General features: G+C 35.1%; 1 long non-coding RNA gene and 1 pseudogene across 1 annotated transcript; both read right to left on the bottom strand.

Moving 5' to 3' along the window:
- Positions 1-156: 156 nt before the first annotated feature.
- Positions 157-1,273, bottom strand: LOC114075172. Its single transcript, XR_003575575.1, has 2 exons — positions 649-1,273; positions 157-357 (listed from the first exon to the last, which is right to left on the bottom strand). It is a non-coding gene; the product is annotated as an uncharacterized LOC114075172 (long non-coding RNA).
- A 12,672-nt stretch (positions 1,274-13,945) lies between these two features.
- LOC107006377 lies at positions 13,946-15,034 on the bottom strand (annotated as a pseudogene).
- Between the last annotated feature and the right edge of the window lie 88 nt (positions 15,035-15,122).

Below are 15,122 nucleotides of genomic sequence, written 5' to 3'. Positions count from 1 at the left end.
CAACGTAATCCATATAGCAATCACTATTTACAAATAATGATAGTTAAAAGAAAATTTGGAAATTACAATAAATTCTTTAGAGAGAATACCTATAGATTCAATGATGCGCCATTGCATATATAGATACTTGGTAATTTAATATGAAAATACAAAAAATAATTTTATAAGTATATATATTGAAGTGTATTAAATTTTGCTTCTTTCTACACATTTTTCAAAGGCAAAGGCTGTGAAGAAATAATCTAAACTTGGTCCAAGCCTATTATCATAGAGTTGTTTGCTGTGAAAATTGTTGAATTTCCTATTTTGTTGTGTGTCTGTCTCCATCTTTGTGATGCAAGTTCATATCGAGATGCCCTGAAATTTAAAACATCAAGCATATTATTTGAATCAAACACATACAGATATAAACGATATAAGGTGTTACGTTAACTGATGTAGCTTCAGAGATATATGCATTGTCTTTTGATAATGTATATTAGAACTCCAGAAAAATCAAAGATAAATATTCTATTAGAAATTAAAAAATGAGCAAGCCACATCTCAAATGCACACAGTTAGGGAAGTACTTATCAGAAAAGCATCAGTTATTTCTATAGTTCAGAAGACCGTTATAAGATATTGTCTAAAGAGCATCTGGCCAGTTACCATCTCTAGGTTTTTTTTGTATGATTTATTTCCTCTTGACATGATTCTCTTTCCACTATGTTGTAGTAACATTGCTTTTGTTGATGCGAGATTATGCTCGTTGAACTGATAAGATTGGTGTGGTTTCTAGTGTCTTTAGCTGCTGTAGAATATATGTTTCAGGATGTCTTTCGAATTGTGTGATCTGTTTCATTTTTCTTTGAAACCTATCCCTTACAACAAGAACCAGGTTCTTGTAAGTTGGTTTTAAGTCAGAACACAAACACTTGTTAAGTTAAAAACCTTCCCCAATCAAGGAAGGAAAAACCTCGTTTTATTAATTAAACTAGATGATTTTATGATTACAACTCAATAATCAAAAACCTCACCACTACAACAACTCTCGATTAACTATAATAGACTACTTCTACTCTCCAAAAGGCCAAACCCACCTTTTGTTACAAACCTCACTAAAACTCAACTCTACAAGAAGCCAAACCCACTTCTTGTACAAAGAATCGTAACTAACAACTCAAGAATGAATCAAGAAAATAGTTTTACACGTTCAAAACTTTCTAACTCAAGAACTTCTTGAACTTAGGAAACCTATCGATCTTGAAGACTTTTACTTGATAAATAATTTTCTCTTTCTCTCTCTATGTGAAAGTCGTGATTTCTTCATCTGCGTTTGACCCCTCTTTATAGAGTTTTCTCCTACCTTGAATCCTTATCAAATAAGGTTAGGAAATTGTAAATGTATTTAAACAAGGAGTACTGATTTTACCTTTTATTGTACAATCTTTTTTATATACAACTTCCTTCCGTAATAAAATATATTAAGGTTTCCTTATTTGTATCAACTTGTATCTTCAATATATTAATTTTGGTTGTGACAATTAATTCCAATGCTTGGCTGCATCAATTGGCTGCGTCAATTTGCTACTACAATTATTTGCATTTCTTGTCTATCATCAAAACACCAATTTTATATTCTTGTAGAATTACCAGATTCTATCATATTCCCCCTTTTTGATGAAGACAAATATGTGTGATGTAATGATCTTCCCCCTTTTGACAAATCAAAAAGAGTCCAATAACAGCTAAACAAAACTAGATAACATCTACAACAACAATAGATGCTCAGCCAGTTGAGCAAAATAAAATGTTCTGGCAACACAAAGAGGATTAACAACACAGAGTTAAGTAATCAAAAGAACCAGGTGCAAACAAGATGCTTTTAAAGTGGAAGATTGACTGAGCTTGGTGGAGGCAGAAGCAAGCATATCCAGTACTCTGTCAACCCTTGCATTGTTAGCAAGCTGCTGCTGCACCAACTGATCTTTCAACATGTGAATCTCAGCATTTGAAGTATGAAGCTCAGCACGTAAATTCTGGTTTTCCAATTCAAGAGTTGCATACTTTTCGTCTGCCACTTTGAGTTCCCAGAGTAATTGAGCAACAGGACCAGATGTACGTGGAGAAGCATTAGCAACCTGCTCCGACTCCGTGGGAATGCCACAATAAGCAAGAATAGTTTCAGTAAACATATCTGCACGAGTCAAAACCCTTCCTTCTCCCAAAGGTACTTCAAACGCATCAAACACTCTAGTTAAAAGATTCCCAAATGCTAATTGATGAGAACCTAGTTTAGGATCAACAATTCTAGCAAAGTGTTTGATGATCAGTGTGGGCCAGTCAATACGTTCTTTACATTCAAGAGCATTCATAAGTCCCATGTCCCTAATGGAAGCAATGTGACATTGGTGACCCCTGGGCAGTATTCCCTTATGTACTATCTCAAAGAGAAGCTTATGAACTGATCTCATGATACCTTTTAACACAGTCTGGGCCCTAGAATTAACCCTACCTTGAGAAAACTTAGCTGGAAGGCTAGAATGGTCATCAAAAGCCCCATGATACTCATTAATACCCACATATGGTATACGTAAAATTTCCCCAAGCTTAGTTGAATCAAACACAATCTCAACTCCCTTCACACTAGAAGACACTACATCCCCTTCCAAGATTTTTAGATTTGTGTAAAAATCTATACTTCTTGTTCATAAATTAGATTAGGTTCAATAAATAGCTCTTCCCACCCCTGAAACCCTAGTAACTCACAGACCTGCTTGACTATGTCCATTGATAGAATATAAGGATGAAAAGTTCTACCTCTAAGCACTATTTTGGTTTGAAAATATTTTTTCCTTCCAACTTGAGAAATTTATCCACATTTCTTTTTGCAGATTTTGACTTTGACTGAGGGGTTTCAGAATTTTTACCCTCAGAGACATCATCAGATTTAGAATTAAGAACCATTGGAGAAACATATGAGTGAACAGGAGACTTACCCAGACGACGACGCTTCACACTGGATGCGCACCATCACTTGGTTTGACTACATTCAAACTCTGAGTTACTGGCCTGTGCGGACGAACTTGTTTGACTGCAATGTGTTTTCTTGGCCGTCTTGGTCTTTTAGGGTGTAGTGTGCTTAGAAGGATGTCATAATTGTTTAGAGAATGTGGGGATGGTGGTAGAGGGGAGTTAGGTAGATTTTGAGAAGTGGGTTTGTGAGATGGAGAAGAAGAGGGGTTGTTTGGAGTAGTAGTTATGGGTGTTTCTGGGTTTGGTGGTAATGGAGTTTCTTTGACTGGTGGTGGTGGTGATTCTATGACTGGTGATGGTGGTGATTCTATGGCAGGTGGTAGTGGTGATTCTGTGACTGGTGGTGGTAGAGATGTAGGTCTGATTTGGGGGAGGATGGAGAAGATGTAGACGGTTTGGTTGTAGGTTGATTTTCTTCCCCCTGAGCAAGTGTTGTATCAATGAAAGGGTTCTCTTCCCCCTGAGAAGATGCACTGTCAGATGAATTTTCATCATCTGAGTAAGCAACAAGAGGATTAACCATGGTGATTGAGAGGATTTTTCTGAAAAGTGGAAGAGGAGAAAGAGTAGGTTGCTTGTTTGGAGAAAGTGCTTTATTGGGAACGGTTTTGGTGTTATTTTTCGAGGGGTTTTAGTAATTATGAGGGATTGACATCGAAGAGACGTGTGCTTTGATGGTTGCACCTGCTTTTCAGAGAAGTGACATAGGAGAGAGATAGAGAAATAGTTTTTCTCCTTTTTTTTAATTTTTTATTTTTGACTGCTGATTTTCCTTGCTTAGTGTGAAGCAGTTGTAGAACCAACTAGAGTGGACCTGGTTCTTATATGCTGAGGACTTGGTAAGGCAGAAATCAATCTAAAAAGATGAGCCCTAACGAAAGTCGATTTTTCTGAAATGATTCTCTTCCTAGTGCTTTGGTGAAAATATCAACAACTTGATCCTCAATTTTGCAGAACGTCATTACTATGTTCCCTTTCTCAACATTATCACGAAGGAAGTGATGTCTAACATCTATATGTTTGGTACGTTTGTGTTGAACCGGGTTTTTGGCCATGTTCATAGCACTGGTATTATCACAAAGAATGGGAATACAACCCGTTTTTATACCAAAATCTTTAAGCTGCTGCTTTATCCAAAGGAGTTAGGCACAACAAGAAGCAACTGCTACATACTCAGCCTCAGCAGTGGATAAAGCAACTGAAATTTTGTTTTCTAGTTGCCCAGGATATTAGACATGGTCCTAAGAAGTGTGCCATTCCAGAGGTACTTTTTCTATCTACCATATGTCCTGCATAGTCTGCATCAGCAAATCCCTTTAGATCAAATGAGTCATTAGTTTGATACCAGAGAACCAGGTTCATTGTGCCTTTTAGATTTTTCAAGATTCTTTTGACAGCTTTTAGATGTGATTCCTTTGGACAGGACTGAAAACGTGCGCATACACCAACACTGAACACTATATCAGGTGTACTGTCAGTAAGGTATAGGGGTGATCCAATTATACCTCTATATCTAGTGTCATTTACTGGTAAACCTGGTTCATCTCTATCAAGCTTTGTGGTTGTCCCAATGGGTGTGTCATTTGACTTAGCTTCATTCATATCATATTTCTTCAGTAATTCCTTGATGTATTTTTGTTGATGAATTGATGTTCCAGCTGGAGTTTGTTTAATTTGGAGTCCTAAAAAGAAGTTTAGTTCTCCCATCATACTCATCTCAAATTCACTATTCATTAGTTGAGCAAATTATACTCCTAGTATGTCATTAGTTCCTCCAAATATGATATCATTTACATATACATGGACTATGAACAGATCTTCACCATGTTTTCGAAGAAACAATGTATTATCAATTTTTCCTCTTGTGTATCCATGTGTGAGAAGAAAAGTGGACAATCGATCATACCATGCTCTAGGTGCTTGCTTTAGCCAATAGAGTGCTTTGTCTAGTATGTATACATGATCAGGATACTTGGTATTCTCAAAACCTGGGGGTTGTTTCACATACACCTCTTCTTGTAGATAACCATTTAAGAAGGCACTTTTGACATCCATTTGATAGAGTTTAAATTCCATGTGAGCAGCATATGCAATCAATATTCTGATTGCCTCAATTCTTGCTACGGGTGCAAAAGTTTCATCGTAGTCTATCCCTTCTTCTTGGTTATATCCCTGTACAACCAGCCTAGCTTTGTTGCGTATGATTTAACCTTATTCATCGAGCTTATTTCTAAACACACACCTTGTTCCTATTACCGTTCTGTTTTGAGGTTTTGGAACCAGGTTCCATACCCTGCTTCTTTCAAACTGATTAAGTTCTTCTTGCATAGCACTAATCCAATCAGAGTCTAATAGTGCTTCCTTTATATTTTTTGGCTCAATCAGGGATACATAGGCAGAGAAAGCACACATGCTACATAATTTGGATCTTGTTGAGATGCCTGAGTTAAGCGGAGTAAGAATGTTGTGTAAAGGATGAGAGCTTTGATGCTTCCAGCTGTGAGTTTGGATATTTACTGGCTCTTGAGATGCAGAAGGACCAGTTTTATTAGCAGACTTATCTTCTATTTCAGGTGTTTTATGGGAGGGTATGAATTCTTCTTCCCATATTTTTGGTTCAGATGACCTGGAGCAGGTTCCTTCATTCTGTTCATCCTCTGAATTTTCTTCAACTTCACTGTTATTTTCATAAAAGACAACATGAACACTTTCTTCTACACGGTTTGTTCTTTTATTAAGTACCTTGTAGGCTCTGCTTTGTGAAGAATAGCCCAGAAAAATTCCTTCATCACTCTTGGCATCAAATTTTCCCAAATTGTCTTTATCATTGTTGTGTATAAACCGTACACACCCATAGGCCCTAAGATGTTCTAAGTTTGGTTTTCTTCCTTTTAGCAGCTTATATGGTGTTTTGTTTAACACTGATCTGATCATACATCTGTTTATTAGATAGCATCCTGTGTTTACTGCTTCAGCCCAATAAGATTTTGGAAGTTTGCTTGAGATTAACATTGTTCTTGCAATATCTTCCAGTAATCTATTCTTCCTCTCAACTACACCATTTTGTTGTGGTGTTCTAGGTGCTGAAAAGTTATGCTCAATCCCATTTGTAATACAAAATTGTAGGAATTGTGAGTTTTCAAACTCCATTCCATGATCAGATTTGATGCTAATTATTCCTTTGTTGAAAATTTTTTTTAACCAGCTTTGCAAAAATTTCAAACATAGTGAATGTTTCATCCTTTGTTGCAAGAAACAGTGTCCAAGTGAATCTTGAATAATCATCGATTATTACAAACACATATCTTTTCCCACCTCTACTTTGTACATGAATTGGTCCACACAAATCCATGTGAAGCAGTTCTAGTGGCTTGGTAGTACTGACTGTCAACTTTGGTTTGAAGGATGATCTAACCGGTTTTCCTTGAATGCAGGTTCCACATATTTGGTTGTCCCTGAAACTTTTGGTTGGCAGTCCCCTAACCAGGTCTTTAGATATGAGTTTATTTATTGTTGTCATGCTAATGTGTCCCCTTCTTTTGTGCCAGAGCATGGAACTATCAGAAACTGCACTTAGACATTTAAGAGTATCTTCCTTAGAATCAACAATCTTGGCTTGTACACATTCTTGTGTCTCTTACCAAGTAGAACCAGGTTCCCTGTCACTGAATTTGTTACTATGCATTATTTTTCTATAAAGAGTACATTGTTTCCTTTATCGCATATTTGGGATACGCTCAATAGATTATGTTGTAGGCCATTCACATAGTATACGTTTTCAATTGCATGAGTATCCATGGACCCAACCTTTCTAATTCCCTGAATTTCCCTACTTTTTCCATTACCAAAGGCGATGTTTCCTCCTTTGATGTTTTTGAGTGAGAGAAAGCTACTTTTGTCTCCAGTCATGTGTCTGGAACATGCACTATCCAAGTACCATTGTTGTTGCTTCCTTCTCACTAATCCCTGCAGTTAATTTCGGGGGTTTGATTTTGGTACCCAGATCCACTTTGATTTATGCTTAAAGAATGGATGAATAAGAATTTTTCGGGCCCATCTGGGAAGAGATTTGACTGTAGGGATTTGTTTTTGTTCATTGGTTTTCTCATGATGAGGCTTTCTCAGAGATTTTAAGTTTTTGTTATGAGCAATTAGTTTTCTTCGACAATCATAACTTTTATGCCCTACCAGCCCACAGTGCATGCATAGGCAATCTATGTTGAGATTTTTTACTTGATAGCTAGTTCTATCAAAACCTATCCCATGTCTCTCAGATGTACGATTCTTGTGAATGTTGCCAAGCGATATGGAGGACCTGGTCCATCTCATTCCATTTTCAGCTTCCGTTTTAGTTACAAGAAGCTCTTTGGTTAGTTCTTCATTCCTTTTACTTACAAACTCTAGTTTTTTACTTAGTTCAGTATTTTTGGATAATAGATGAAGATTTTGTTTTTCTAGCTTCTTGTTTTCTTCTCTTAGTGATGCATAGTCTTCCATTATCAATTCCCTTTTTGAATCTATGGTTTTATATGCATCAATGAGAGTGTAGAGTAAAGATTCTAGCTCCCTTTTTGAGTATGAGTTTAGATTGTCTTTTATGTGATGAAGACTAACCTTTTCATTCATATCTTCTTCTTCTTTGTCCTCTTCAGAATCTGATCCAGCCATAAGTGCTAATATGGGTTCTTGTGATCTGCAGGTTTCCTTTTCTTCCTTGGTTTCTACTGCTACTAGAGCAAGAAAGTCATAATCATCTTCTTGTTGTAGTGCAAGAAGGGATTTGTTTTCTGTCTCATCATCCTCAGATTCTTCATCAGATGAATTCCCCATTGCTACAAAGGCCCTTTTCATTGAGATATCTGCCTCTTGAGTTGTTATTCTTCTATTTGATGGAACAAACTTATCTTTCTTATTGTCTTTTCCTTTCTCAGAGTTTGTCTTTTTCTGCTCTAAAGCCCAAAGTGGACAGAATTTGATGAAGTGATCCGGACTTCCACACTTATGACAAACCTGGTCTTTAGTGTTTTCATTTGATTTTTGAGGAGTTTTCTTTTGAAATGTATGTCCTCTTTTTAGCATTCTGGTGAACCTTTTTTTATAAGGGCAATATTTTCATCCGCAAAATCATCTGATGCAGTTGCCATTAGAACCAGGTTCCTTTCCTTCCTTTTTCCTCCAATTTCTTTTTCTTGGTTTTTTTTGAGTTCATATGTGATGAGATTACCAATTAACTCATCCATGGCCAGTGTATCTAGGTCGCGGGCATTAGTGATAGCCTCGACTTTGCTTTCCCAAGTTTTAGGAAGGACACTCAAGAGTTTCCTTACTATCTTTCCATTAGGAACTATCTCTCCCAAAGAGTACATCTCATTGATGATTGAAGTGAACCTAGTATGCATGTCTTGTATGGTCTCTCCTTCTGCCATCCTGAATAGTTTATATTGTCTGTTTAAGTTATCAATTTTGGACTTCTTGACTTGCGTTGTTCCTTCATGAGCGGTTTGTAGTGTTTCCCATATGGCTTTGGCATCTTGACAAGACGAGATTCAATTGTATTCGTATGGTCCTACACCACAGATCAGAATTTTCTTGGCTTTGGCATTGTTTTGGATTGCGAGTTTGTCTTCAGCATTCCATTCTTTTCTTTCCTTTGGGATTTTGGTGATTCCATCAGTTGCAGTTTTTATAGGTATAGTTGGTCCATCTAGAATTACTCCCCATAGATCAGGGTTTTCGCGAATAAGATGATCCATCATACGATTTTTCCACCATCCATAGTATTTGCCATTGAATAGTGGTGGTCGTGTTTGTGAAGCTCCCTCTTGTGGGGTAGGTGGTGCTTCCATTGAGACTTTTCAAGGTGTGAATCTTTTATCGAAAAGACCTGCTCTAACACCAATTGAAGAAACCTATCCCCTAGAACAAGAACCAGGTTCTTGTAAGTTGGTTTTAAGTAAGAACACAAACACTTGTTAAATTAAAAACCTTCCTCAATCAAGGAAGGAAAAACCTCATTTTATTAATTCAACTAGATGATTTTATGATTACAACTCAATAATCAAAAACCTCACCACTACAACAACTCTCGATTAACTATAATCGACTACTTCTACTATCCAAAAGGCCAAACCCACCTTTTGTTACAAACCTCACTAAAGCTCAACCCTACAAGAAGTCAAACCCACTTCTTGTACGAAGAATTGTAACTAACAACTCAACAATGAATCAAGAAAATAGTTTTACACATTCAAAACTTTCTAACTCAAGAACTTCTTGAACTTAGCAAACCTATCGATCTTGAAGACTTTTACTTGATGAATAATTCTCGCTTTTCTCTCTATGCCAAACCCACTTCTTGTACAAAGGCTTAACTCTTCTTTTCGAGTCTCCCACCCGAAAATTGATGTACAAGCCCGCAAAATTGAAGAATATGGAGTCAATTGAAGAGTAAAAAAATTGGGTCATTAGGACCCAAACTTTGTTTTTTTTCCTTAAAATTTGTATTTTGTTGTTGTTGGGACTAAACCCACTTAATTATTAACTTATTGTATTTTTAGAATTTAGGACAGGTACAGGTGAAGTGGGCCAAGAGCCCAAAACAAAAAATGGTTCAAAAAGCCCAAAACAGGTGGGTCCAAAATTCCGATCAAGACGAACAGAACCCGGATTTGGACCCAAATCTCTCTCTCTCTTCCTCTTATCTTATCATCTATGTGTTTGCGTTTATTTGTAGTTAGCTTAAAGTTAGAAAAAACTCTAAATCCTCGTCGAAGGCCATACTGTTTTATTAACTTAAAACTGAACCAAGGCTTGAAATTAATAATATTTCAAATTTATAAGTTTCGCTTACATAAAAATTAAGAAGCTCACTTTCAAACAATTTTCAACTAAGTTAAGCTAACTAGTTGGTTGTTGGATAACCGTATGTTAGCGGACGTCTTAGGTGCTTTTCAAAACCTTCCTAAGACGTTAATAGGAACCCCCGAACCCTTTTAAATGTTTTCAAAATGGTTTCTTGTGTTAAGTCTTTTGAAAACAACATTTTTCTTATAAATTAAGTGGCGACTCTAAAAAGGTTGGAGACTTATACATAATTATATTTTTCGTATAAAAAAAAAGAAAAATTGTTTCGCTGTTGAGAGAAGGGGGATTTTTTCGTGAATTTTTGTTTCTGTTCTTTGAATTTGCTTTACATTGAAACAGTGGATTTTTTTTAAAGAGGGAATTTGAGAGGAATTTTTTTTCTTAAGTCGAAGAAATTTTGGAAGAAAGTCAGCTCGCATAGGGTCGAGTTTTTTTTTCACCCATCACTGGTCTCTTGACTGAGTTTCAATTTGTGTTTGTGCTTGCGTGGTGGTAGTTGTCCTCATCTCCAAACTCGTGCTGTCCTGGAGTGGCTGCAGTTAGAAAGGTAATATCTTATCTTTCGCAATAGTATTTCATCTCTTTTTCTATGTGTGATTGTTGGCTGTTGATTGCTACTAAATGAGTGATGATGTGTATATTCTTAGTCATTTCAGAGCATAATACCGAGTTAAAGATTTAAATATTTGTTGGCCTCTATTTTGCACTTGAAGTTACCTGTATGCTCGTTTTTCTCCTTGAGTTTATTTCTGGCATGTCATCTGGTTCATTTTACTGCTTGGAATTCACTATGTCCTTCTTTCCTTCACCATGGTGAAAGAATAAAATTAATGCTTCAATTTTCCGAGTTTGCGTGTACATTTGCTCTTGTTTTTGAGTTCATGCGTCTCATTTTCGCTGCCCGTTTCAACTATCCGTTTGGTTGTTTTATAGAGTCGTTATCAAGGTCTAGTCTTCATTTTCAGTCTCCAAAATTAGCATGTTAGTTTATCATGTCCTAAAGTTTATTTGCTCAGATTCGGTCCAATAATGGGGATGACAACAAGTTAGTCTAAGTTCTGTTACCTTTTTTTTTTTCTATTTTGATTTTAGTTTGGTTTCATTTAGATAAGTCGCTTGCCGTAGTGGCGTTTCCTTGTGATGATTTCGTGGTGATTTGATCTCCCTATGGTTATCTCTGCCTAGCGTATCTTGCCCTGTTTATGTTGGTATCTCCGCTTTGAATAAAATTCTAGTCGAAACAAATTTACTTATTTTATGGTTCAAGTGCAAACCTCTCAGCATGTTTCTTAGGCTATGTCTTTTTGAATAATCTTTCAGAATTTATTCGGCACTCACTTCGTGTGGTTATAAGAAAATGGCAAAAGTATTTAAAATAATGCAAAATTTATATTTTTCGCAAAATTTATAAAACTAATTATTTTAAATTATTTCAAAAATTTAAGAGGCTCGAGAACTATTTATACCGAGAAGGGTTGAAATTGGGTGTCAACAGATATTACCACTGATTCTTAAACATAGATAACACTAACAAACATGTTGTATTTTCTAGGTCAAGTACCCTTTAAGAACCATCAATGGACCTAAGTTTAGCACCATCTCCTCTTTAGAAAAACTTAAAATTGAATTAATGTTGCTATATTATTTTGGGTTCTGATCTCCCTCCTCTCAATTCAGCTCGGCTTGTCCTCGCTCCCTTTCCATGCTATTTCTTTTCACTTACAAGAGCGATTGAGAATTTCGAGTCACTGCTTATTTTCAAGAGGCCTGTTAGTTGGAACTCTTAGTAATTTTGTTTTTTCAAATCTTGTCTTTTCTCCTTTATTATGAATTGCTATATGTTTCCTTAATGGAAAAATAATAGAATCAACAACATATAACAGTAAAGCCAAGTTATAAGCTTGAATAGGAATTTTCAAGCGAGGAATTTCAAAAGTAATCGCCAATGCGAGCAAATAAGCAATAGGCATTTCACAACTAAATTAAATATGTCATTCATACATTTTATCAAACAGGTAATACACATTTCATAGCATCTTCGAAAGAAGGATATCTTAAATCAAATAACTTTCGGCATAAAGATTTGTTATACTTTGTCAATAAAGAATAACAATAGCATGAACACAGAATACGCAATAGTGAATGAGATTGAAATAGCGAGGAACATATAAGCATTGACCGGAAAATTCTAGGGAAAATGGAAAAATCACATTGTTGTTGGACAGTGATTTAACTTCAACATTCAAGTACTCTAGGTACAAAGTTGAAACTTTTATCAGTCATTGAACTAAATCTAAAGCAATTGTAGAAATTGGAGAAAAAAAAATTAAAGCTCAAAAGAAAAACACATAACACATGAAAAATTAAGAAATTAAAATCTAAATAAATTGAAGAGGAAAACAGAGAGATAATAAGGAATTCCTCAAAATTGTGCGGTACTTGATTAAAACTGAAGAAGAAAAGGCAATACTTAGAGAAGCTTCAGAGAGGGAAACATTTTACTCAAGAAACAATATAAATCTATAATTCTGCTGCAAGGAAGAGTTGACTCAAAAGAGAATACCCATTAAAATCTTATTACATACAATCTTATTGTAATTTGAACGAAGAAAGATTAGACCAAATTCTACATTTTAGGAAGGGAAAAAGTGGAGAATTAACTCACCATAGATGAAAAGCAAAAACTAATGAATACACTTTGAAAGAAAATCTTTTAAAGGATAACATAACCAGATCTCCCAATTATTTTTAAAGTAGCCACCAAGTCGACAACCACAATGAAGAGAAAACTTTACAACATTTCCCCTATTAATTAATATTTAATATTAGATCATGAAGTAGTTAGTTGTTAGGGTAAAACATTAAAAGCTAAAAAAATCATGCAAGACCATTAAAATAATCTATAACAAGTGTTATCGATTTATGTATGATTTTTAAAATTAGAGATAACAAAAAATACACTCATACTCTATCTAGTCATATTATGTGAATGATTGAGACTTTTTTCATAGTCTAAAATAAAATGATTGTTCATAGCACAAGAAAATTGTTGGTACTTAAATTCATTTAATTATAAAGATCAAAAGGGCAATAGTGGATATATAGTAGCATCTAATTAATACTTTTCTTAATTAATCATGTGTTGACACTTAATATGTACAGGAAAGAGTATTTTCGAGTGAAATTATGGATATTTTTCAGTTTATCTAGACAATATATGACTTATTATCATAATAATTTGCTTATATCAAAGAAGTAGTTGCAATCACCAAAGAAGTAAGGATCAGAAATAAAACATAACAAAGTACATTTATTTAGGAGGGAAATGAGTGTTGGATTTAGCAAGTGTGAATGGGAAAAGAAAAGAGAGAATATGAAAAGTAACGGAACTATTTTGGAGGGAAAATGAAAAGTCATTTGCAATGTGCAAATGAAAAGTCATTTCTCTCATATCGGCAAAAGAAAGGGAAATTGTTCTCCTTATATAAGGAAACACTTCCATTACTTCTTAAAGAGCTAAGAAGAAGATGCACCCTCGCGTCGTCGTCGTCGTCGCTCGGCTTCGACTTCAGAATATTATCTCTTATAAATTTGCGGGTAACGGTAACATTCTAAAAAGTTGTTACTCTTTTCGAAAAGCCGTTATTTTCCTAACAGACACATTTTTCTGAAAAGTTTCTATTTTTTCAAAAGACACAACTTTCTGGATAAACGGGTTTGAACAGACACGTTTCTTTCTGAAAATGGCTATAAAAGGAAGTTAATTTTCGTTTTTTCAAACACTGAATTTTCCTACTCTGCATAAATTTTTTCTCTCAAATAAATCAAATGTTGATTGACTAAGTCTGTGTGACTTGTTCCTGTTCTGAAGTTCGCTGAAGTTAAAGAAATTTGAGGTACCGCTATTTCTTTAACAGGATTAATCCATTTTATCTTGGAAGAATTTAATCCATAACCTCGGGTACAGTGAGAGGATTGAATTTCTTAAGGACACACAGTAGTTTCGGTGGACTCGGATTACTTCTTGTATTATATTTACTTTCTGTTTCATCTTATTCTGTTTCTATCGTTTTAGGCTAATCTTATAATATAGGTTGAATAACAATGAGGAATGCCACTTTTCCTATGTAACACAAGAAAGTATCTTATTAATATCCTATTCCATAGATTAAGGGAAAACCTCAACAATAGATCTCAATCCCATAATAGGAATAATGTTGTAGTAACTAAAACCAGCACTAGGTTAATGATCCATCTTTTCATCTCCTTTCTCTAGGTTACGATCCATCAATACCATGTCAATGATGATCACCTTCCCTCCCTTGTCCTTGCTTGGAATTGCGTCTTTGCATTTCTTCAATATTTTGATGCATTCTTTGTCACTCCAATCATGTAATATCCACTACTTATTGATCATTTGTCATCAAGCATAAACCATTAACATAAATAGCTCTATTTTGATATAGAGAAGAAAGTTGAAGTAATAATATATAAAATGGAGTAATATTTGTATGACAAAGTTACCTTAAGTAAAATCACATTGGCACAAGGAATAGACTTAAACATGTCTCCTCCCACATAGCTCGGGTTCTTGATCCCTCTATATCCTTCAATGACATGTGGAAAATCAAAGACAATGCAATTTATTTCGAGAAGTGCCTCGACAATAATATTAATCCTTCAAAAACTCCCTTACAATTTCAATCACCACACTTATAACCAATTGGGAATCACTAGCCATGGCTTCATTAAATTGACGGTTAAGTTTTGGGTCCTTCCCTAAGCAATTGCAAATGGAGTAATCCGGCCGTCATCAGCATTCTTGATCGATTTGCTAAGTAAGTGTGATGGATACATGACATTTGGATCTAGTTGCATTTTCAGAAAGGGGATTTGATTCAATCGTTCATTTTTAAGAAGGAGACGTGAAGGTGGAGTAAGTAAATAACTCTCTTCTTCTTTATCATTAGTCTAGGTTTGATTAAAGAAACCGGCATGAACTAGAATACACATGAGACATATAATATAATCCAGAGTTTTAGCATTATTGTTGATGGGGACAGCATTAGAGTTGATGATATCTGGAATTCCAAGTTGAATAGTGTGCCTGAGCAGCCAACATTTCTCTAGTCATGTTGTGATTAGGCAATGCCATAGTTGTAAAATTTTTATAACAAGATAATGGCATATATATATATGTATATATATATATGTATATATATATATATGTATATATATATATA

The sequence above is a fragment of the Solanum pennellii genome, chromosome 12 (assembly GCF_001406875.1).
Source record: "Solanum pennellii chromosome 12, SPENNV200".
NCBI lineage: Eukaryota > Viridiplantae > Streptophyta > Magnoliopsida > Solanales > Solanaceae > Solanum > Solanum pennellii.
Note: the sequence above shows the minus strand (reverse complement) of the source record. Positions and strands in the feature narration are given on the sequence as shown.